The following is a 23,502-nucleotide window of genomic DNA, read 5'->3' as shown; positions in this document are numbered from 1 at the left end:
TTTGAACCACCTGAAATGGAATGAATATATCGATTTAGTATAACACGGAACCGCGTTAATGCTTTTGGGTAAGTGTGGGACTGCTAACCACCAGGTCAGTGGTTCAAAGGCACCAGCTACTCTCAGGGAAAAAGATGAGGCTGTCTGTGAAGATTGACAGCCTTGAACACTGTGCACAGGGTCATAGGAGTTCAAATGCACACAATGGCATTGGGTTTGGTTTTATACTCATTGGCCACCAACAGGGTCGCATTTCCTATCTTCTTGTGCCGCTGACCTAAGATTAGTGGTTCAACCTCACTAGTCATCACAGGAGGAAGAAGCGGCAGTCTTCTTCCATGAAAATTACAGACTTGAAAAGCCAACGGAGCAGTTCTAGATGATCACTATGAGTTTGAATTCTGTCAACCCTAGTTGGTTTTATGTACCCATTATTCTCTCCCCCTTCCTTCCCCCACCCTATACACACTCCAGCTATCCTGTAGTCCCCATTTTGAGGGGGAAATTGGGCAACACCCACCTGGGTGTTTACCTCCCATCTCCTGACCTGTCTCAGGATTTTCCTGAGACTAAGCACAGGAAGCCAATACAAACTCACTCAACCTGCAGGATTGTACAACCCAGGTATGTGAGGGGTTCAAAGGAACAAAGAGCTGCTAGCTGGCACAGGCAGTCAGTTCACTATGCTGCCCATTGTCCCTGCGCATGTCACAATATTAGAACTATCCGGGTGAGATAAGTCACTAGGCTGAGTCTCTGGAAAGTTCTGGTCAACATGCCTTCTACAGCAGGGATTTGAAAAGCAGTTCTTGGCTTGCTGTTGATGCCTCGGAGAGACCGAGAGTTTGTCCAAATCTGAGCTCCCCTTGTCATGGTGAGGAGACCCGCCCTTCCTAAATTTTCATGAGGTCATACGCTGCTGCTACAATCCACCAAGGCGGGAAATGGAAATGTTACATTGAGAATGAGGTCATGTGCTATACCAGAAGGCACAAATCATTTATGCATGCATGCAGCCCACCCCGACACGTCACCTTACCTCTCTATCACCAATGCTTTTCTTTCAACTTATGGACTCTCGTGGCAACCATTTCATGCTTGTTTACTTGTTTGTTTTATGGACAGCTGATGGAAGGGGAAAGAAGTTGGGTCTGGATCAGCAGCCGGCCAGCACAATGAGGACAAGCATTGAGGGACTGTTGCCTTAGCAAAGACCACTCAGGTGCATTCTCAAAGGAGAAGACTGAAAATCCTAATGGCGAGTAGAGCTTGTTGCAGTATGTCTAGCCAACAACTCTGTGTGAAGGGACAAGTGACATGAGAGGGGGGAAACTCCTTGGAGGATGATTTGGATGATATGGGGACGAGCTAGGTGGAGGGAAACCTGGATATCCTGGGGTGGAATCCTATGACTGGACTGAGAGCAGGCAGAGCGGAGGGTGAAGATGTTTATTATGTGTTGTCCCCACAGGAGAAGACACTGAAGAGAAGACACTCAGTTGTCATGGGAAGGACTGGTGCTGCGCATATAGGCTCCCTCCCCTTGCCCCAGTCACCCCGTAGTATTGCAATATCCCATAATGGATTGGCCATGTGTCAGGGATGAAGGTGACAATGGACCCCCAGCAGTCCTGGTCCACAAAGATAACTAGAGTGGGTTCCTCCTTAGGCTGCTCACTGAGAGGGGGGCTGGGGTGAGTAAACATCAGCTTCTCCACGAGGGAAAGGCTTTCCAATCCTGTAAAGAGCTACACGCTTGGACCCCACAGGGACAGTTCTACACTGTCTTACAGGGTTACCATGAGTCAGAATTGACTCGATGGCGGTGAGTGGTAGTGAGTGCTGAGCCCCCACCTACAATGAATGCATCACTAGCCACTTGATGTCAGGTAGATACACAAGATATCTTTGCTGAAGTGGAGAAGCCACCATGGAAGAATCTGTAGATTGCCTGAACTATTGGCATGACTTCTTGCTCAAAAGTGCCTCAGGAGAGCAGAGCAATTTTGTGTCACAAAAAATGCCCAATAGATTACATTTGTGACTGGAATCCACCAAGTGGTGGTAGGGAATATCTAATGTATCTCATGACCCAACAGTAGCCTACCTCACAGGCCAATGGAACACTCCCTTAAATATTCAGCCCAAAGATTCAGACACAAGATCTTGCTGGGATGAGAGCTGTACTTCAGTTTGTCGGAGAGCCACTCAATCAGTAGCTCTCACATGCTACTTACATCCACGGTAGTTAAGACATATGGCTCAGAAACTGGATTGTGAGGCTAAATTACTTCTTTCATCTTTATGTTTTGTGATGGAATGTAAGCCAATTCAACCACTTTAGACTCACTTGTTCCTAGTCTGGCTTGTGGGGAGAAGATTTTTTCCACTGGTGAAAAGAACCCCAAAAGTTATATATTGAATTTAAACTGATACTACCATCCAATCACCTTGAAAATCATGCTGCCCCTAGTGGAAATTTTACCATGGAGTGTATGCCCTAGATCGAACCTCTAGATGTAGATGAAGTAGACCAGGGATTTGGCACTTGACATGATCTCGTTACAGTTTAATTTTTAATCGGCTTTTGCGATATGCCTTCTAATGGGTACCATACATCCATTCGTGAAATGGTGACTTGCCCTGTCTTCTCTTACGTGGTGCACAGCATGGGGCCGATGACTTCTAGGCTCTCAGAAAAAGCTGTAGCTCCCCATTCAAGGCGAAATGCAAGGACCCAGCTCCTAAAAGCATTTCATCAGAACACGTTTCAGTAACGAAAACACATGTAGTCCGTTTCCTTCATCTTGATAATATTTTGGGTGCGCTATTATAATGAATGTATGCCCGGTTATATTTTGTGGTTTAACAGGGATTTGAACCCAGACCTTTGGATTCCAAGGACCTACATTTGTTATCGTATGTTATGCTTTACCTATTACTAGGCTACTTTTATTATAATGCAGAGCCCAGCGGTGAGTTTTACCCGAGGATGCGGAAAAGGTCTCAGTCAAGCCTGAAGGGTATTAAAAAAAGACTCGTGAATCAGAAAAACTACATCACATTTCATTTGACTACTCTGCCGGTCGATATTTTATGGAGTATATAAAATGGCAATGAAAGATAATGGAGAAAATCAAGATAATTCATTTTCTCTGAGGCATTGATCATCAGGAGAGGTGTATTTTCTTTCCCTCTTTTGTACCAAATGGGGAATTTGCTCAATATTCTAAATTTACATAAAATATACAATGCAGTTAGACACTTTAAGTGCTGCTTGCATTTAGTTCATGACTATAAAAATCATTTCCAGAAAGGAGAAAGTTCTCTGTGTGTTTTATTTTATTTACATTTCTCCAAGTCCAACTTTGAAGCCATTAAATGAATAATTCAACGGTGTCGATGTTTAACGACTTCGCACAGGGCTTTTCATGTCGACTTCTCACTTGGTGCACACATTCGCCACACACTTGTCAACAATGACTTGCGGATGCACCTCCTTCCCTCCCATCAAGCAAAGGTTGAAGCTCAGAAGAGTTTTCCCTCATTACCCACAGGCGCTAGCCATTTCCTGTCATATCGAATGGACAAATAGTCACGCTTGCCACCTGCTTTTAATATTTATCGTGGAAGTCAATTAGGTTTCAGTCACAATGATACAGTGCCTATAATCCCCAGCGAAGCAGCTCAGTGGAATGGAACAGCACATGAAGAAAGCGTGAGTGTTTAAACAATGGATTCAATAGAGAAACGGGTGTAGACATCATTGGGGGCGGGCTGGTTCGGAACGGGCTTCAGGGTTTTAACTAGAACATGGCTGTAAAGATAGTCCAATTGTATTGTTTGTCAGAGGTCATTCAAGTTAGTGAAACCTCAGAGATTTCCCCTCCAGCCCCCCACCCCTGATTGTTAATGACCATAGTGTACACCAGAAAAGGTTAAAGAGACAATGAGACATTAAAACCTATGAAAGTCAAAAATCTGTAGAATATGAAAGCCTAACAGACAAGGTTGCTATTTGGTGCTATCAGGTCAGCTCGAACTCACTGTGAGTCTATGTACAATGGGCTGAAACGCTGCCCAGGCCTGTGTTATTCAGATCATGTGATGCTTGAGCCCAGTGCTTTAGCCACTGTGTCAATCTTTCCTATTGAAAGGCTTCCTTTTCAATGAACTTTACAAGCATATTTTCCTCCTGAGAACATGACCAACATACCCGAAACAAAGTCTCGGCAACCACACCTCTATGACACATCTTGGCTGCACATCTTCCAACATGGATTTGTTCATTTTTCTGACAAAACGTAATTGCAATGCATCAATTTTTTTCTTTTGTCTTTCTTATTCATTGTCCAATGTTCAAATGAATTCGAGACAAGTGAAAACACCAGGTTTTGAATTAGGGACACTTTCATCCTCACAGTAGCATCTTTGCTTTTTTACACTATTGAGAGCTTCATCCTGATTTTGTTTATTGATGAGGATTTTGTTGTTATTGTGATCGATAAGTCGTGCATATCGAAGACTATGCTGTTGATTTTCAACGATAAGTGTTTAAAATCTTCTCTGCTTTCAGCAAGGAAGATTGTATCACTTTCACAGGGCAGGTTGCTAATGACAATTTCTCCATTTCTGGTCTTCATGTAGTCTAGTTTCTTGGAGTATTTGCCCAATATAGAGACCGAATAAATATTGTGAAAATATACAACCCTAACACACATCTTTCTTGATTCTCAACTGCACAGAATCGCTTTGTTTTGTAACAACTCCCTCTTGGTCAATGTACAAATTCTGCAGGCGCACATTCATGTTTCCTGGAATTTCCATTCTTTGCAATGATATTCAGTCTATGTTATGCTCTACAGCAGTAGCTCTCAACCTTCCTAATGCCGCCACCCTTTAATACAGTTCCTCATGTTGTGGTGACCCCCACCAACTGTAAAATTATTTGCATTGCTACTTCATCACTGTCATTTTGCTACTGCCATGGATCAGGCAAGCCCTGAAAAAGGGCTATTCGACCCCCAGAGGGGTCACAACCCACAGGTTGAGACTGCTGGCCTACAGGGTTGAATATCTTTGTGTAATCCATAAAATAAAAATAAACATCCTTCTTATATTTTATTCTTTAAGCAAGATCCAACTAACATGAGGAATATCATCCCTCATTCCAGGTCCTGAATCTGGGTTGAATTTCTGACAGCTTCATTTTAATGTAAATAGTTCTGAATTATCTTCAGCATAATTTTACTTACAAGCGGTGTTAATGGCACTGGCCAAAACTTTCTGTTGGATCACCTTTCTCTGGAATGAGCATTACTGTGAATCTTGGCCACTCAGTTGGCTAGGTGACCTTCTTCTAAGTTTCTTCTCAGAGACAAGTAAGCCATGCCAGCCTTGCATCTATTTCTTGAAACTTGTCCATTGCAATTCTGTTACTTCCGGGAGCCTTGCTTTTCACTCATACTTTTGGTGTACCTTGTGCTTCTGCATTCTATACACATCGTTCTTAATCATGTGTTATCTTGTTAAATGATTGAATGTCAACCAGTTACTTCTGGTCACCCTGGGTGTTCCATCTTTTTTGACGCTTCCTACGTTGTTAAATTTTTAGCCCACGATTTAGCTCAACTATGAAATAGCTGTATGACTTTACTGAAGTAAATTGCTATCTTTGACTCTTACTTCCCTTATCTGAAACATAGAAGCCATGAGGAACAATATATTAAACTTCTATATAAAAGTTAATATTGAAATTTGAGATTAAAATGTTTTCTTCTTTAGTTCCTTTAACTTGAGAAATAGCAAGTGTGTTCTTCCCTTTTGATATTCTAACTTCAGATATTTGCATATTTTGTTGTAATACTTTGTCTTTCTTGAACTGCCATTTGCAATCTTCACCTTGTAGCTTGTATATGTTTGAGAACAAGTTTCAGAGCCTCTTCTTACATCCAATTTGGTCTTCGTTTTTTTTTTTATCCTGTCTTTCACTAAGGCCACATTATCCAAATGCTGAACCTTCTGAACTTCCAGTTGTCACTAGTACTTATCAAAACATCACAATTGCATGTTTGACCAATTTATGCAACAGAAATTGGCAAACATCTTCAATTTCTCCGTCCTTAACATTGCAGCCTAGTGTGTAAATATGAAAGGTAGTCGCTTCTATTGGTCTCCCTAGTATGTGTGTGGAAATTATCACTGATAGTGTTGAATAGATAGAGACCCGCTTGAGATCTGAATACATAAGAATTTATCCACGTTTACATTGGAATGCACTGTTAGGGAGTCATGTATTTCCCATTACTCAAGTCATCAGAAAATCACAAAATATAAATGTTGACAGGAACCATCAGACAAAACAATTAGAGTAACAACATCTATGAGGCACACACAATTACCTTTCGGTCTTAATGATCCTTCAAACATAGTCGACCCTCCAGGCCAAATCATCCAAAAGAACTCACACGTTATATTTGTCTTTGAGGAACACAAACTTTTATAAAAATTGCACGGAAGCTGGAATGAGGGACAAGGAAAACTGAAAATAAAGAGTAAGTGTTGGTTGATGTTGGAAGAAAGTACTTTAATAGGTTACACAATCACAACTAGTTTATCAAATGTGTTGAAGGTAACCAGTAGCTATCAAGTTAATGCCAACTCGCAGCCATCTCATGTGAGTCAGTAAAATAATGACCTCGGGTGATTTTTTGGAAGTAGATTCCCAAGGAAGCCTTTCTCTCAGTGTATCTCTCGATGAACTTAAATCCTGAGTGGTTTGGTTAACAGCTGAACTCTAAACCATTTGTGCCACTTAGGGACTCACTGAGAGGAGCCCTCGTGGTGTGATAGCTTACCCATCGAGCAGCTAACCACATCAGCAGTTCAAATACATCAATCACTCTCTGGGAGAAAGCTGAGGCTGTCTGGGATTTGAAGTCTCAGAAGAGACCCACAACGGAATTTCTACTTGCTATGAATCAGATTCCCCTCAAGGGCAGTGAGTTCAAGGGTCATATTAAAATATTAAAAAGAGCCTTGGCAGGAAAGAATTTGGGTAACATTGAGTCTTCCGATAACACAAGTCTCCTGACTGTTCTAAAACCCTTTTGTAATGGAGTTTTAAAAAAAGCTCATCAATATATCTCAAGTGATATCTTGGTTTTGCAGTCCATATTCCTAATACATATTTTGGATCTGGAAATGTCCAGATTCCTTCTCCAGAGGTTGAGATCTAGTGGATTCTGAGAAGAGGGTCAGGCCTCTGAACTTTGTCAGATTCCCTGAAATAATTCTGACATATACTCAGAGTTTTGAATAATCGATAGAGTTGTGATTAGCCAAAATGATGATAAAATCCTATGTGCTAAATTTAAAGTGGTTGGACCTAAAATAAATATCCCCATATGTTATCTTATTGAACCTGTAAAGTCTTGCTGTTCAGCTTATAATAACCACCTTGTACAAGTGGAAACTAAGCCTCAGAGACAGTCAATAATAGTGGCTGGCACAGATGGTATCAAACCCATGCCTGCTCAACTGCACACATGCTCACCATTCCACAGGACGCCTCTTCCCTTTGCTCCATGCTGGGGCTTTCCCGGACACAGTTTGCTTTCAAGCGCTCTGTGCTTGCACAGTGGCCATTAGCCCTCCAAGCGCGTCCTTGAGCTCTGGTAGGTTTAAATACACCATTTCAAACCTCATCTGAGCCCTACTCATTTGAGCGCTTGGCCTGGAAAAAGAAAGAAATGGAGCAATTCCACTGAGGACCCTGTGCACCAGGGTCCTCCTCCTTGACGCTTGAGCTTGTGAGTCGAACAGTTTTAAACAATTGTTAACAAAAACCTTTAGACATGCGAGCCGGTCCCTCTTCTTGAGATGTCAGATAGTTAGCACTGCTTTAACTTCTGCCTGCTAACCTACTGTGTTTGAGGTCTCTGTTCACTAATGATTTGCCGCCAGGTAGTCTTTCCTGTGCTCCTCAGGCAGAAGAAGTGGCCCATGTTCTCACGGTATCCTGCGCACACCCTTCCCAAATCGTCAATATGGTTGCCAGTTTGTCGGGAGTTTTTGAACAGTTGACCCCTGGATTGCTGCAGCTAGAAGTCTGCAGAAGGAAGGAAGGAAGGAAGGAAGGAAGGAAGGAAGGAAGGAAGGAAGGAAGGAAGGAAGGAAGGAAGGAAGGTAGGTAAGATAAGTAGGACCGGAAGGATGGACTCACAGGCAAAATTCTCTTTGAGCGAACAATTGACAAATGGTCAAGGGAAGGGCCTCTAGACAATTGTGGAGGATAAGTTGAATATCTGGTATGCTGGCCACCCCTCCCCTCCTCTGGGTCTCAAGGTTGCTTGCCACAAGGAAGTGGCCAGACACCCCTCCACCCTCCCATCTTCTCCACCCTATTCCGACACCAGCCATTCCTCCTGGTACTCCTGTTGTTGATTTAACGATTCATTACACTGGCCACACAGAACTCCTTGAGGATGCTCATGATGATGGGGTTTGCTATCTAACTTAGCAAGTGACAATTCAGATGAGAAATGCCCAGGATGTAGTTGTCAGGACCCTGCTCTCTCCTCTGAAAATCGTCTCATGTCAGCAGTATCCTCCCCCACCTTCTCACCCATACCTATCAGGAAAGCAAAAGTTGTTAGGCAGGGGTTAAAAAAAGACAACGGCCAGGAGCCTATTAAATAACTCACTGCATCGCATCCGGGTTAGAAATATGGAAATCTATTATAAAGGTGCACACAGGTACAGGCATAGAAAGTGCTAGGGGTTGTTAATTTTGTTCTGTGTTTGTTCTCTTCTAAACTTACTTTGCGTGTTTCCCTGGGAAACACACAGTCATTCCTTCTCCATAGTTGCGTTAACTTACTAGATGCCAAGAAGGAGGAATGTGTGAATGCGACAAAGCTCCTCCAAACACCAACAGTAGACCAAGGAGATGGATAGACGAGCCACTAAGCAAGGACCCTCGTGGCACTGGCCTGGCAGCGTTGCCGAAGGGTCACCCAGCAGAATTTGTAGGATCCCAGACACTGAGGCATGGAAGGAATCTAAAAGAGAGGGCCACATTTTTCTGCAGGCCAAGGAGGAAAGAAAGGAGGACTGTGGGGTGGACATGGGAAAGGCACTGGGAAGGCAGAATTAAAGTGAAATCACTACGCTACTTCCTTACAAGGTTGGTGACTTCTTTTAAGTTGCCAGACCCCATTAGACACCGTTTGCTTTGCTGTCCACCGAAGATCATAAAACCCAACTTGAAGAGGCTTTGCCAGCAGGTGAATTACTATTTGTGAACGATTGGCGACATGCTAGACAATCAGTAAATAGAACCTTCCTCTGTTAGTTGGTGATCAAATAATAGTATCAATCAATGTCAGAAAATGTGACTGGATATCCATTCTTCACTTTTGTGTGAGCGAAAGGGAGAGAACTGTTCACGTAGCCTGTTTGTAACTCTGCACCCATATTTAAGAATAATTCAAATACACTTTCTCTGCCTTAATGTTGAACATAGTGTGTGTGTTCCTGCACATGCATGTGCATATCAGGCTGTGTATGTGTGTGCCATGAATAAGCTGTGTGGGTTTGATGAAAACGATGGATTTCTGAATTTTGTGGCTAATGGTCTAGACATTTCTCTGTTTTGTCAACAAAGCCCTATTGTTGAAAGCAATGTTTTCTCACTCTGTCAATATCTCTGCCATGTTATGTTGATATTAATGGAACTGCCAGGAAAGGGATTTAATTAATCAGTTCCCAGAATAACTACTGCCAGCATTCACTTCCCCACTGAATGTATTTCCGCCAGCGGGAGGGTTTCTCAGCACGTGTTCAGGCACCTCCGTGCATGGCAGTGAGCGCGCGTGTCTGCGGGACCGCTGCTGAGATGCTGACGCAGAAGTGTAGTCACCTGATCAATGGATGGACTGTGTTCCTTTCCAAAAATAGATCATTGGAGGAATATACTCGACTTGCTTCTGCTTTTCAGGATAGTGTAGCCTCAGTGCTGCTCTATAAGGGACAGGAGAGTAATTCCTTGCCTCTAGATCAAACGCAATGCTTCACACGCCCTTCTTTCATTGCCTAAAGTATAACAGGAATACAGACAAAACAAAACTAGAATAGGGTGTGAATTTTCCATTTCTTTTACATTGTGAAAATTTGGAGAGGGGGACTTGATGGAAAGCATGGTTTTCAGGTTTGGGCTTTTTCTCCACTTCTACATTTTTTCCCAAGAGAATGAGGCTGGATTATTTTGCAGACCAATCATGACTGCACCACATGCCTTAATGGGTCTTACGCCTTCCCCAGGGCTTTGGGCAGCAGCTGAAAAAGGCTACTTCTATGTCTTGGTATTCTTGGGCTTTGGTTCTCTGACTCTTGTGTAAGCTAAAAACAGCCCCAAACCAAACACATTGCCATTGATTTAATTCTAATTCACATCAGCTCTACAGGACAAAGTAAAACTGCCCTTGGGGCATATAGAAATTATAAATCATTACAGGAGTAGAAAGTCCTGTCTTTCTCTTGTGGAGCAGCTGCTGGTTTTAAACTGCTGGCCTTGTGGTTGACAGTCCTAAGTATAACCCACTGTGTCATCAGGGGTGATAATATTCAGTGTTTAAGTTTTCGATTGAACATGGATATGGACAGGGATTTTGAAGGTCTTTAGATTTATATATAAGTGTTGTCTTCCATCTCTGGTTGGTAGTTCAGTGGTAGATTGCCTACCATGGGGAAGACCCCGATTTTATTCCTGTTCATGCTCTGCCACTCCCAATCTGTTAGTAGAGACTTGCAAGACTAATGAGGAGCCCTGGTATTGGAATGTGTTAAGCATTGAGCTGGTACCCACAATAGCAGAGGTTCAAACTCACCAGCCCCTTTAAGGGAGAAAGATGAGGCTTTCTGCCTCTGTATAGTTCCAAGTCTCAGAAACCCAACGGAGCAGGTCTACTCTGCCTTCCACGATCACTCTGAGCCCAAATAAACTCTGTAGCAGCATTTGCTCTGGTTGGTTTGCTGGTTCTTTGTTGTTGTTTTTTCCCAGACTAAAACAAAACAAAATGAGGAATAAATCCCTGGTGACATACTTCTAGAAAACAGCCGTTGAAGACACTATGGGCCATCAGCTTTGATCAGTCATGGATTAGGAGAATGATTTAAGGTCAGGCAATAGCTAACTCCATGTGAATAAATGTTTCATGAGTCGGGACCCCTGGGTGGCAGCTATCAACAGTTACCAGTTTAGCAAAACAAGTTTAGCAAAACAGAGTTTGAAGTGAGTGTGCAGGACAGAAGCCCAACTAGGCATTTCTATATCCTATTTTCCTTTTATCTGGCTCCTACAACAAAGAGTCCTGGGGATGAGTCATTGGACTGTTAACCAAACGTTCAGTGGTTGGAACCCGCCAGCCACTGTTTTGGAGAAAGATGGGGCTATTTGATTTTTCTAAGGGTTGACCTTCTCAGACGCTTTCTATAGGGTAGCTATGTGTGAGAATCTACTCAATGGCAGTGGGTTTGGGGCGATTTCTGTCCTCTAAGGAACTCCTGAGAAGGAAGGAGTCTGGGTGAAGACAGAGTTGGACATTCTTTTGATAAGTGAATTCCATCCAATGTTACCCCCACCCCAGGATATTCTACCTCACAAGGCAAAGAACCAAAAGAATGAACACTCTAAAATAAATCAGTTTCCCTGATTTAAGAAACAATTTCGTGCTTCTAAGTTGGCTGGCCTTAGCCCAAAATTCTACCCTTCATCTACTTTGGAACATATTCCTCCACAGACAACCATCTATAACATGAAAAGAGGTTTATTCATTTCTAAAGGAACTCTGAGGATTCAACTTACGGTATATTATTTTTCATTTACATCATTAAATAGGGATACATTCTAAATTAACTAATGACTAGTATCAGAATGGGTTGGGGAAATTTTTTTCTATGCCATATGTGAAAATAAATGGAAACCCCAGCCTCATAATAAATACATGTACCTTTGAATAAGACTGAAACGTGCCCTGTGTGTGCACAGATACCTGAAAGCATCAGTCTGTGGTTAACTGACTCACCACAGCTGTGTTTGCTTTCCTGTCTGCTTTCACATATTCTGAAAGAATAAGAAAATGATTCTCTGGGGCTCCACATCAGTATTTTCCAGCCTGTAGCCAAATTCTGCAGAGATGATATACATGCATGCCACTTTACACCGGAGTTTACTTGAAACGAGGGGGACAAAAAGAGGAAGGGTCTGCGAGTGTTGCCTGTCCCTGAGGAATTGAATGCTGATTTGCAGCAACAATACAAAGCGAGTTATGGGGGAAGGCTTCAGGAAGGGTCACTTTAAGTAATTGATCGATCAAAGCTAGGATGGTACCGTGATGCTATGAATTCACTTTGCGGCCTTTGACCTTAGTTTTTAGAAAAATAACTGTAGGGGATTTTCCAATTCAGATAGTCTGACTTCACCTGAGAAATTGTTGGGCACAGGGGTGGCCAGGAAATCCACATGGAGATATTGATAAGAGCATGTGGACTGACTGATAAATTCCTGGAACATGTGGCCCAAGGGAGTGGTTTTTGTTCATGAGTGATATAACTCCTGGCGAAAGGAGAGACTTGCTATTCATGGGAAATCTGAATCTCATCTTAGGGGACGCTTCTAGGCTTTATCCATCTTTCTTTTCTGGATGCTGATATCTTTTATGCTTGAATTCTATCTTTCTACTACTCTATCATATCCTTTTATTTCAATAAATCACATAATCTTAAATCATGAGGTGTAACGCCTTAGAGTGCATTATTAAATTAGCATTTCTGTCTGAGAATGGGGGTGGGAAGAGAGAGTGACTGTTAAATGTAATGGAAAAGTGGGAATGCAGAGACTAGATTAATTTCTACTTCTTGGGAATTGGACTTCTATTTGTCTTTATTAGAGCAGGGGCACCCCCTCAACCCCCCCCCCTACACACACACACCTCTAAGAAGTATCCTGCCTGTGTTCTCATTTTAGAAGAATCAATTACTAAACTCAAAGAAGGAAATAATCTCCTTGGTTACTGTTGATTTGCTGATGACACGAATCCTTAGGGGGAGGATGTGACAGCATTGGTGAAATGTTGCTGGTCAAAACTGGATGCCTCACATCATTCTACTGGCTGACCACACTAACACTCACAACAACACAAAAAGGAAAAAAAGACAATAATTTGAGAGGTTTGTCAAATATGTATGTCCTTTATGTTTCGGAGTGGCGTCAAATGCCTTTTTAATCGCTATCATCTCTATAAGCAATATCTTTTCAAAATCAAAAGTTACACCCACTACATTTTATCTGGAGTTATTTATTAAACTTGGGACAAGTCATCTATTGCAGGTCCTTTGTAACAGCTGCCTCCAGAGTCAGTAGTGAGACCAGGAATTAGAAAGTCTCTCCGGGGTAGTTACATCGTCTGGTGTCAAATTGAGAGGATTAAGAGTGAAGGGGTGGAGTTTAGCCTGTCGAGCAGGTCGCAGCTTGATGACCTCATTTGGAGGTGCTAAGGAGATAAATAGCTCACTGGAGGAAGAACACAGACTCACTCCCTGAGAGACATTGCAGCTGACAAGACCCATGGAGCTATGCTAGTGCCCTGAGTTGGAGGAGTCATGTGGAGACACTTGCCAGTGCTGAGATGCTTACAATGCCACTGAATCCCCAACACTTTCCACCCACTGACCCGCATTCAGCATCATCACATGTGTTTCGTGAGTCTGAATAGGAATTTATAGATCGGTATTGGACATATGGGCTAATATCGGACTTATGGACTTGATCTGGACGGGGCTGGGGTATTTTCTTAACAATCAATTGTTCTTGTATATAAAACTCTTTCTTATACACATATGGATGTCTCTGAATTTGTTTCTCTACTCCTCCCATATTAACACAATCCTCTATTTAGCATGCCGGGATCTAGATGTTGAGTCTGGACTGCGGAATGAAACTGACCTTATCTCTAAGCTTACAGAGTTGTCAGTCTAAAGAAGAAGAAAACAATAAACAAATAGCCCAATCCATATTCCTCTGATCACAATTTAGGACCCGTTCTTAAATGGAACAGATAGTTAAGTATTTGATTATTACACAAAAGGTTGGTATGTTAGTCTGGGTACTTTAGAGAAACAAATCCACAGAAACTCATTTATAAGAGAGAGTTTATATACAGGTTAAATGCACATCAAGAAAACATTCAAACCCAGTGTTGCCCAAATCCACAAGTCCAACATTAACCCTTATGTCTGACACCAATCCACAAAGTCCTCCTCCATCTCACAAAACACATGCAATGATGCAGACTGCAGGAGGAAAGCTGAGTCAGTGAATGTGTAAGCATCTCAGCGCTGGCAGGAGTCTCCACACGGATGCCCAGCACCGAGGCTGCATCGGGGTTAGGGACATGAGGCTTCTCCTTGGGGATGTCTTGCAGGAAGTGAGCTTTGCCAGCTGAAGCAGGGAACTGGCTAAGGCAGCTGCACCCTGGTCCCACCATCAGAAAGCAAGAGACCCAAGAACTAGCCCTGTAACGCCTGAATTTTTAATTTCAGGAAAAAATTGTTTTTATTCTTTACTTTCATAGTTATTGATATATATATATTTACAGACACCTTTATTTAAATGCTATGAAAATGTCATGCTCAGCATTACAGGGCTAGAAGGGTGAGGCTCGCTGAGCCATTTATCTCTCAATCCCTCAGTTAACCCCACATGTATTTATCGGCCAGGTTGGCACAATAAACTAGGTTGGTGATTCACCAATCACACCTGGGAAGAAAGGTTTGGAGAGCTGCTTCCAAAAGGCCAAAACCTGAACACTGTGATGCAGAGCAGTGTGCTCTGACACCACAGGGTTGGCAGTGTGTCAGGAACATTTTTGGGAGATGGAAATGGCCCAAAGATTAATTTTAATAATAATTGAAGGACTATATACACTCATCAAAAGTGTAGCAAATGGCTCCCCAGAAATGGGTCAATTTAATGGTATGTAAGTTATTTCCCAATAGAGTTATTAAATATGTTTAAAAAACAGAATCTCCAGTAGTCAAAATAGCTCACAATGAATTTCCAGAATGGCAAGGTACAGCTCATAGAAGAAGGTACTGCCCAATCCTCTCACTCACCACAGATGGTAAAATCAAGTCAAAGTGATTTTATATCTATGTATTTAAGTTCAAGTACTTAGGGCTGATGTGCTGCTGTTTAATGAGGCCCAAGAACAGAGGAGTCACTGTGGGTTGACACCAGGCAGCGGAGTTCCTGGTTCCATTCTTGGTTCTGCTGCCATCTTTCTTTGGACAAAACTCTTCTTTTTTTTAAAATCATGTTATTCGGGGCTCGTACAATTCTCACCACAATCCATACATTCACCCATTGTGTCAAGAACATATGTACATTTGTTGCCATCATCATTCTCAAAACATTTGCCTTCTACTTGAGCCCCTAATATCTGCTGCTCATTTTCCCTTCCCTCCCCACTTACCCCTCTCCCATGAACCCTTCATAATTCATAAATTATCATTATTTTATCATATATTACACTGTCCAATGTCTCCCCCTACCTTCTTCTTTGCTGCCCCTCCCCCAGGGAGGAGGCTATACATGGATTCTTGTAATCAGTTCCCCCTTTCTACCCCACATTCTCTCTATCCTTGAGGCATTGCCACTCTCACCACTTGTCCTGAAGGTGTCATCTGTCCTGGAATCCCTGTGTTTCCAGTTCCTATCTGTACCTATGTACATACTCTTGGCTAGCCAGATTTGTAAGGTAGAATTGGCATCATGATAGTGGGTGGGGAGGAAACATTTAAGAACTAGAGGAAAGTTATATGTTTCATTGTTGCTTCCCTGAACCTCTCCTGTGTCCCCCCGGAACCATTGGTCCCATTGTTTTCTCCTCCAGACTACTCATTTAGTCTATCTTATCTAGATAGATCTGCAGAGATAATAATATGCACCAAAAATCAAGTCGTAGCAAGATAGGTGATGAGTGAGAACACAGCTGTGACTACAAAAAAAGGAAACCAATTACCCATAGAAAAATAAATTAATTAAAAGAAAAAAATTAAAAAGAAAGAACCTGTAAATAGATAAAGGTCTGATTTTTGATCTCTAGGCATGTCCTTCAGTCAGGTCTGATGGGGGTACCATGCTCTGGCCCCAGAGTCTGTCCTTTGTACTCCCTCAGGGGCTCCCTGCTCTGCTCTCACGGTTGCTCTGCTGCACGCTTTAGTGTGTTACCTCAGAGTCACAAGGTCAGTCTGGGCCAGACAAAACTCTTCTTTGCAATTCAAATTCCTGATAGGCAAGATGGGGATACTGGCTTCAGATATATCTTCAAGTTACTATAACTTGAAGCTTGCCTATACATATGTGTGTGTGAGTCTCACATGAGGTAGCTGAAGTATGAAAAAAAATGTACATTTTGACCTTGGATTGAGAAAATGGTTGACATGTATGAAGCTGAGTAAGTTGCTTTCTCATCATGGAGAAGAAAGAAAACAAGAGCTGGGAAAGGGCATCGTGTGTGGACCAGTAGAGTGTTGGGAACCTCCAATGAGTTGCCACAACAATGGAATCAAGCATGGCCACCGTCATGAGGAAGGGCTGAGTGGTTCCATTCTGTTATGCGTACGGTATTTCATGCCTGCGGAATACAAGATCTTGGTGCAAAGCAGGTGTATCAGCACGAGGTGGCCAAACTTGGTTTCCTCTCACACATTCTCATCTGGAAATGTGACACCTGCAGTACTCTATTTGCATGCATAATTTATGCTTGCTCGCTATGTATCAAATGTATCTGCAGAGCTCATCAATATAGCAATTTAAATTATAGACTACTCAAGTCTTTGCTTGGCTACCGAAGCCTTCATCTGTTCAAACTATCAGTCAAAAGTTAATTTAGGACCTAAATCCACATTTAAAAGACACTGGCTGCACATGGGTTTCTTGAATATCTCTTTTTAATGATGAGTTTGGATGCACCATGTATGACTGATTAATAAATTAAAATGAGGATAAATTACACAGGCACATGTCAATATCAAATCAAATCCACATGAGATTAGGTATTTTTATTATTGGCACTTTAAGAGGTATTTTTTAAGCATCTTAATTGAGGGATTTGTTACTCTCTAAGCTAGAGACCTAAAACCACTAGTGTTTTTCAAGGAAGATGAGCTTATTTAGCAGAAATGCCATAAGAGAAGATAATTTATTAGCCACACCTTTTAAAGATTAATGCTGACTTAATTCTTCTAGTATTTGTAATCATGAAAAGTGTCATTTCTAAGTTCTGAAAATTTGGGTGAAAATAAAATTACATGTGAAGTGAAGAGGGGAAAAATAACCTAGGAAGAATCATGTGACATGACTCTACATTCAAACAGATTTACAGTCGTAGTTACACATGTGCACAGACTCACTCACACACTCTTGTTTGTTTTTGCACATAATTTTCCGTTTTCAGTGGTTACTGTTCTTAAGACTTAAAAGAAGTATGCTAAGAGCAAATTTGTGAGCATATCCCCCTTCCTTTCCTTTTTTGTATGATGTACTGTGGTATATTAGAATTATCCTATGGCATTTGGGACATTACCCTTCTTACCTGTAAACATCAGCCCTGTTCTTCCTTCTATCATAAGTATAAGATTAAAACGCAAAACAAAACATTACAGTTACTGTCAAGCCAATTCTGATTCTTGGCTCTGTTTCATGGGGTTTCAACTTGAATTTCTGGAGGTGTATTTTTAGACCTTCTTCTGAGACAACTCTGAGTGAACTCAATCTTTTATGCTAGCAGCTGAGCAACTTTACTATCTGTCCTATCCAGGAACACTGAGAGAGAGAGAGAGAGAGAGAGAGAGAGAGAGAGAGAGAGAGAGAGAGAGAGAGAGAGAGAGAGCTCATTTCTAGCTAGGTCTCCACCGGGTCACTCAACAAGCGTCAGACTGCCACAGTCAAATACACCTACAAATCTAGGATATATTTCAATGTTTTGTTTCCTGTGCATATGTCCCAAATATCAGCCAAGTTAAGGAGTACAGTACTTTAGCATCATTATACCATTGCGTTTGATTTGTTTTGTTTTGTTGTTCTTGTTCTTTTAGGTGCTGGGAGCAAACCTAACTCAGCCTGGTCTGTGCACTCAATCATCACAAGTGTTCTGTTTGAGTCCATTATTGCAGCCAGGGGTCAACCCATATCCTCTAGGGCCTAGCCCTCTCTTTCCCTGTCCCTGCACTTTACCCAACATGATGGCCTTCGCCAGGGACTGGTCTCTGCTAACATGTCCAAATTTGTCAGATGAAGTCTTGCCTTCCTTGTCTCTAAGACTTGCCTTGAAGGATCATTCTGGGTATACCTACTCCAAGACAGATCATGGTACATTCAATATTCCTCTCTAGCGCCACAATTCAAATGCATCTGTTCTTCTGTGGCAGTGGTTCTCAACCTTCCTAATGCCTCGACCCTTTCATACAGTTCCTTATGTTGTGGTGACCCCAACCATAAAATTATTTTCCTTGCTACTTCATCACTGCAATTTTGCTACTGTTATGAATCAAGCGACTCCTGTGAAAGGAGCATTCAACCCTCAAAGGGGTTGCAACCCACAGGTTGAGAACTGCTTTTCGATAGTCTTCCTTATTCAGTGTCCAATTTTCAACATCAGGTGTATGTCAGTCCTACATCCTTGCTTTCAATACTCTAAAGAGGTTTTTGCAGGATATTACCTAATCCAATATGTCTTTTGATCTCATGACTGCTGCTTCTATAAGCATTGATTATGGACCCATGCAAGACATAATCCTTGACAACTGCCACCTTTCGCCCATTTCTGATGATGTGATCTATGGACATCATCCACGCTGAAGGCGGGTGGAGTGCTGTGATGTGGGAAACGATGTTACTGGTACTTCACAGGCCATTTCAAATGTCACCCAAAGTGAACAGGTTTCAGCATAGCTACCCAAATAAGAACAATCAACAAATAAGAACTTGGCTCCCCCACTTTGGAGCAAGGAGCCACTGAACACCTTATGCCTAACTTCACAACATTGTCAGACACTGAATATTCAAGGAATGAAGGAGAACATTGTCCGCGATCGTGCCAAAGGGTCGGAGAGCACTTGAAATGTGACTGCGGAGGAGCTGATTTCTCAGAGCGGAGTCTTTCATGGTGAAGGAGGTCGGGCAGAGCCTGTGGGGGTGGAGTCTTGAAGATCTTCCTTGGCTGATGGGCATGACTCCAAGAAAACAGAAACAGCTGGTAAAAAGGGGCCATAATGTCTGCTAATTTGTAAGAAATCCTGTCCATCACGCTCTTTTAGGAAAGGTGTCTTTGAGTCATTTCCTTTATATCAATCTGAGACTGCACCTTCAGGAAAGGGACAATGGTAGCATATTGGATTCTGCATTGGGCTACTAACCACAAGCTCAGCAGTTTGAATCCACCAGCTGCTCTGCAGGAGAAAGATGAGGCAGGGTATATGTATATATCTTCAGGAATGTTCTGCTTTCTGTTCATATAAGAATTGTATCTGTTTGTAAAATTCTTATCACAGCTTGATCTATAACATATGTATGCATATGTATTATTTTTCATATATAAATGAATAATATTAAAATATTCAGGAATGCATAAAAGAAAAAAAAACTTAGACCCCAAATAAAACAACTGGCCTGACTCTCATCAGAGTGTTTTCAGAGGGTAAAAAGTGTACTGATCAATGTGCTGTATGAGGGTCAGCTCCCTCAAAGAGATTGCTTTCCAGCAATCTTCAAAGAACATTGAAGGTCACAGAAATTATTATTTTTAAAATCATTTTATTGGAGGCTCATGTAACTCTTATAACAATCCATCCATCCATTGTGTAAAGCACATTTGTACATTCGTTACCCTCATCATTCTCAAAACATTTGCTTTCCACTTAAGCCCTTGGCATCAACTCTTCATTTTTCACTCTCCCTTCCACCTCCCCTCTCCCTCATAAACCCTTGATAATTTATAAATTATTATTTTGTCATAACTTTCCCTGTCTGACATCTCCCTTCACCCACTTTTTGTTGTCCATCCCACAGGGAGGAGGTTATATGTAGATCCTTGTAATTGGTTCCCCCTTTCCACGCCATTCCCCCTCCACTCTCCGGTATCGCCACTCTCAGCACTGGTACTGAAGGGATCATCTGCCCTGGATTCCCTGGGTTTCCAGTTCCTATCTGTACCAGTGTAGATCCTCTGGTCTAGCCTGATTCATAAGGTAGAATTGGGATCATGATTGAAGGGATAGAGGAAAGTTGTATGTTTCATCGTTGCTACACTGCACCCTGACTTGTCTCCTACCCATGACCCTTCAGTAAGGGGATGCCCAGTTGCCTAGAGATGGGTCTTGGGTCCCCAATCTGCCCTCCCCCTTATTCACAATGATTTGATTTTTTTTGTTTTTTGATGCCTAATACCTGATTCCTTCTATGCCTTGTGATCACATAGGCTGTTGTGCTTCTTCCATGTGGGTTTTTGTGCTTCTGAGCTAGATGGCTGCTTGTTTACCTTCAGGCCTATAAAAACCCCAGATGCTATATCTTTTGATAGCTGGGAACCATCAATATTCTTCACCACATTTGCTTATGCACCCATTTGTCTTCAGTGATCATGTCAGGAAGGTAAGCAACATGGAATGCCAGTTTAATAGAACAAAGTATTCTTGAATTGAGGAAGTACTTGAGTGAATGTCCAATATCCATCTGCTACCTTAATACTAAACCTGTAAATATATGCACATAGATCTAGTTCCAAATCCTCATATATAAATATATTTACATATGTACATGCCTTTCTTTAGAACTCCACAAATGTCCTTTGCCTCCTAGCTTTTCCCTCTATTTCCCTTTACATTCCTCTTGTCCCACTATTATGCTCAGTCTTCATTTGGGTTTCAGTAATTCCTCTCAGTTACATTACCCTTGATCATGCCCTTCCAGGCCTCCTACACCCTCCTCACCACTGATTTGGATCACTTGTTGTTCCCTTGTGCCTGGATTTGTTAACACCACTACCTTTTCCCCAACCTCCCTCACTCCCATGCCCCCTGGAACCACCAGTCCTATTGTTTTCTCCTCCAGATTGTTCATCCAGCCTAGCTTATTTAGACAGACCTGCAGAGATAATAACATGCACAAAAACAAGACAGAGCAAAACAAGTAAAAAAAGAAAAGAATACAACAAGAACCAAAAGCCAATAACAAAAAACAACAACAAAAAAAGAAACTCCTGTAGTTAGTTCAAGGACTGTTTCTTGCCCTTGAGGAGTGTTTTCCAGTCAAGTCTGATGGGGTGCCAAGCCCTGGCCCCAAAGTCTATTTTTTGGTATTCCCTGGGGACTTCATTGCTATGTTCCCCTTGCTGTTCTGTTGCACACCCTTAGTGCTTTGCCTCGGTGTGATGGGATCAGATGGGTGTGAATTCCCACACTGAGTCTCCAGTGTTGTCTCCTGTAGGGCTATGGGTCATTGAGGGATGTCATGTTTCATAGTGGGGCCAGTCATATGGTCTTCTCTGTGGACTGGCTGCTCTGAGTGGGAACATCATCCTCAAGGCATGGTGGGCCAGGATGTGCTCCAATCTCTCTTCCTCCCCCCTTCATTTGCTCCTGCATGCTCTGATCAGACATGTCCCTCTTCCTGATCTGCAGCTTCAGCGCTGCCCTCAGAAATAAATTCTTCTGTGGGGAAGGGCAGCTGCCTACATAGTTGGAATAGGCATCCAGAACAAGGGCCAATCCAAAGAGCCGTTTCCCAGACAATTTGGTGGGTGAGTCAGTTAAACTCAAAAGCAAGGATCTCGGCTCCGAACTTTATCCTAACTTTTATTTTTGCATTTGTTCTTTTATGATTCCAAAATCTCTTGAGAGATTTTCTCTAAGGGCTCCAAGACACAGGCTAGATGATCAGGAGGATATATTATGAAGATATTTCAGAAGGGATAAGGTTTGAGCCCTCAAGGATGTCCAAACTGCCTTTGACGTTGTATAGATCAAACGCTGCAAATCGGTGGGGAAGGGTTAGAAATGGATTCGCCGTCTTCAGAAGCAAATAGACTGAGCTTGAAGAAATGTCGAGGAGCATTGGTTTCACATTTGAATATGGCTTTTTAGTAAGTGTTTCTTATTATTGATTTTATAAGCATTTTGACCTACCTTTGCATTTACTTCATTTTTTTAAAAAGTAAAATACACTACAAATAGAGTTTAGTAACCCCTTCCCATCATGCTTACCTCTTTTCCTTCCTTCCTCAATCCAATTAACATAAAAAGTTGGAGATTCCTCTGCCATCCATGTTTTAATATTTTATTGAATATGCATGGTTTTATTAAGCATATGTGTTATCATAAATGATACATAGCTGTGTGTATATTTTCATAAACTTTATGAATAATATCACAAATAGAATTTTTTTATTTGTGCATATTTTAAACTTTATTTTTTTGCTGCTATTCTATTTTAAAGACTAGTCATTGTTATATATCCTTCTAACTAATCCATTCATCTTTATTGCTGTATTTTATTGTATTGTATGAATATACCTCAATTTATTTAGACCCCACTTTGTGCATTCTACATTCATTATTTTGAGCTACCAATAACACTTTTGATAGAGACAGGTTTTGCCCTAACAACCACTTGATGACTTATTGATTCAATATCTCAGGAATGGAATCTGTCTCCATAGCACAGAAACAACTGTATTATCTCATTGCTCTTGTTCAAATTCAGATTTATATCTTTTGTATTTTGGAACCAACAAAAACCAATAACCTTAAATAACTACTTTTTCAAAATCACAAGCATATTGTGGCATTGTGATAGCAAATCCATCAGCACTTTCTTCATGCCATTAAGTACCCTGCAGTATGTCCTTTAACGAGGACACGTGGGTGGACAAGAGTGAGAGAGAGGAAGAAAAAGGGTGAGAGAGAAGAAGAGAGGCCCAGAGAGGGAGAAGAAGAGGGATGGATCATCTCCATCTCCATCTCCATTGTCCACATTTGCACTATCTGGCTTGAGGTGACAGATACTTATCCATATTTTAAAAGAGTAAAATATACATGTAAAAGAGTATGGATAGGCATGTAAATGAGTGTGAATATACATGCAAATGAGTATGAGTATACATGTAAAAGAGTATGGAGTAGGGAGCTGTTACCACTTGTGGCAGTCCTTTTAAGAAGGCTTTATAGAAAAAGTTCCCATGTATTTTTGTAAAATTCAGGAAACTAAGGCACAGCCCTGACTGAAGGACAAGCACTGGAAAGACAGGTGGAGTGTAAGGGACTAAAGGTAGGCACATTCCCCAAGTCAGCACATACGTGTTACATTTGTGCAGAGGAGAACTGCCCCGTAGGACTTTCAGGATGGTGAACTCCCTGGCAGATTGATGGGTCTGTCTCCTGCGG

The sequence above is a fragment of the Tenrec ecaudatus genome, chromosome 18, assembly GCF_050624435.1.
Source record: "Tenrec ecaudatus isolate mTenEca1 chromosome 18, mTenEca1.hap1, whole genome shotgun sequence".
NCBI lineage: Eukaryota > Metazoa > Chordata > Mammalia > Afrosoricida > Tenrecidae > Tenrec > Tenrec ecaudatus.
This window is presented reverse-complemented; position numbering follows the sequence as displayed.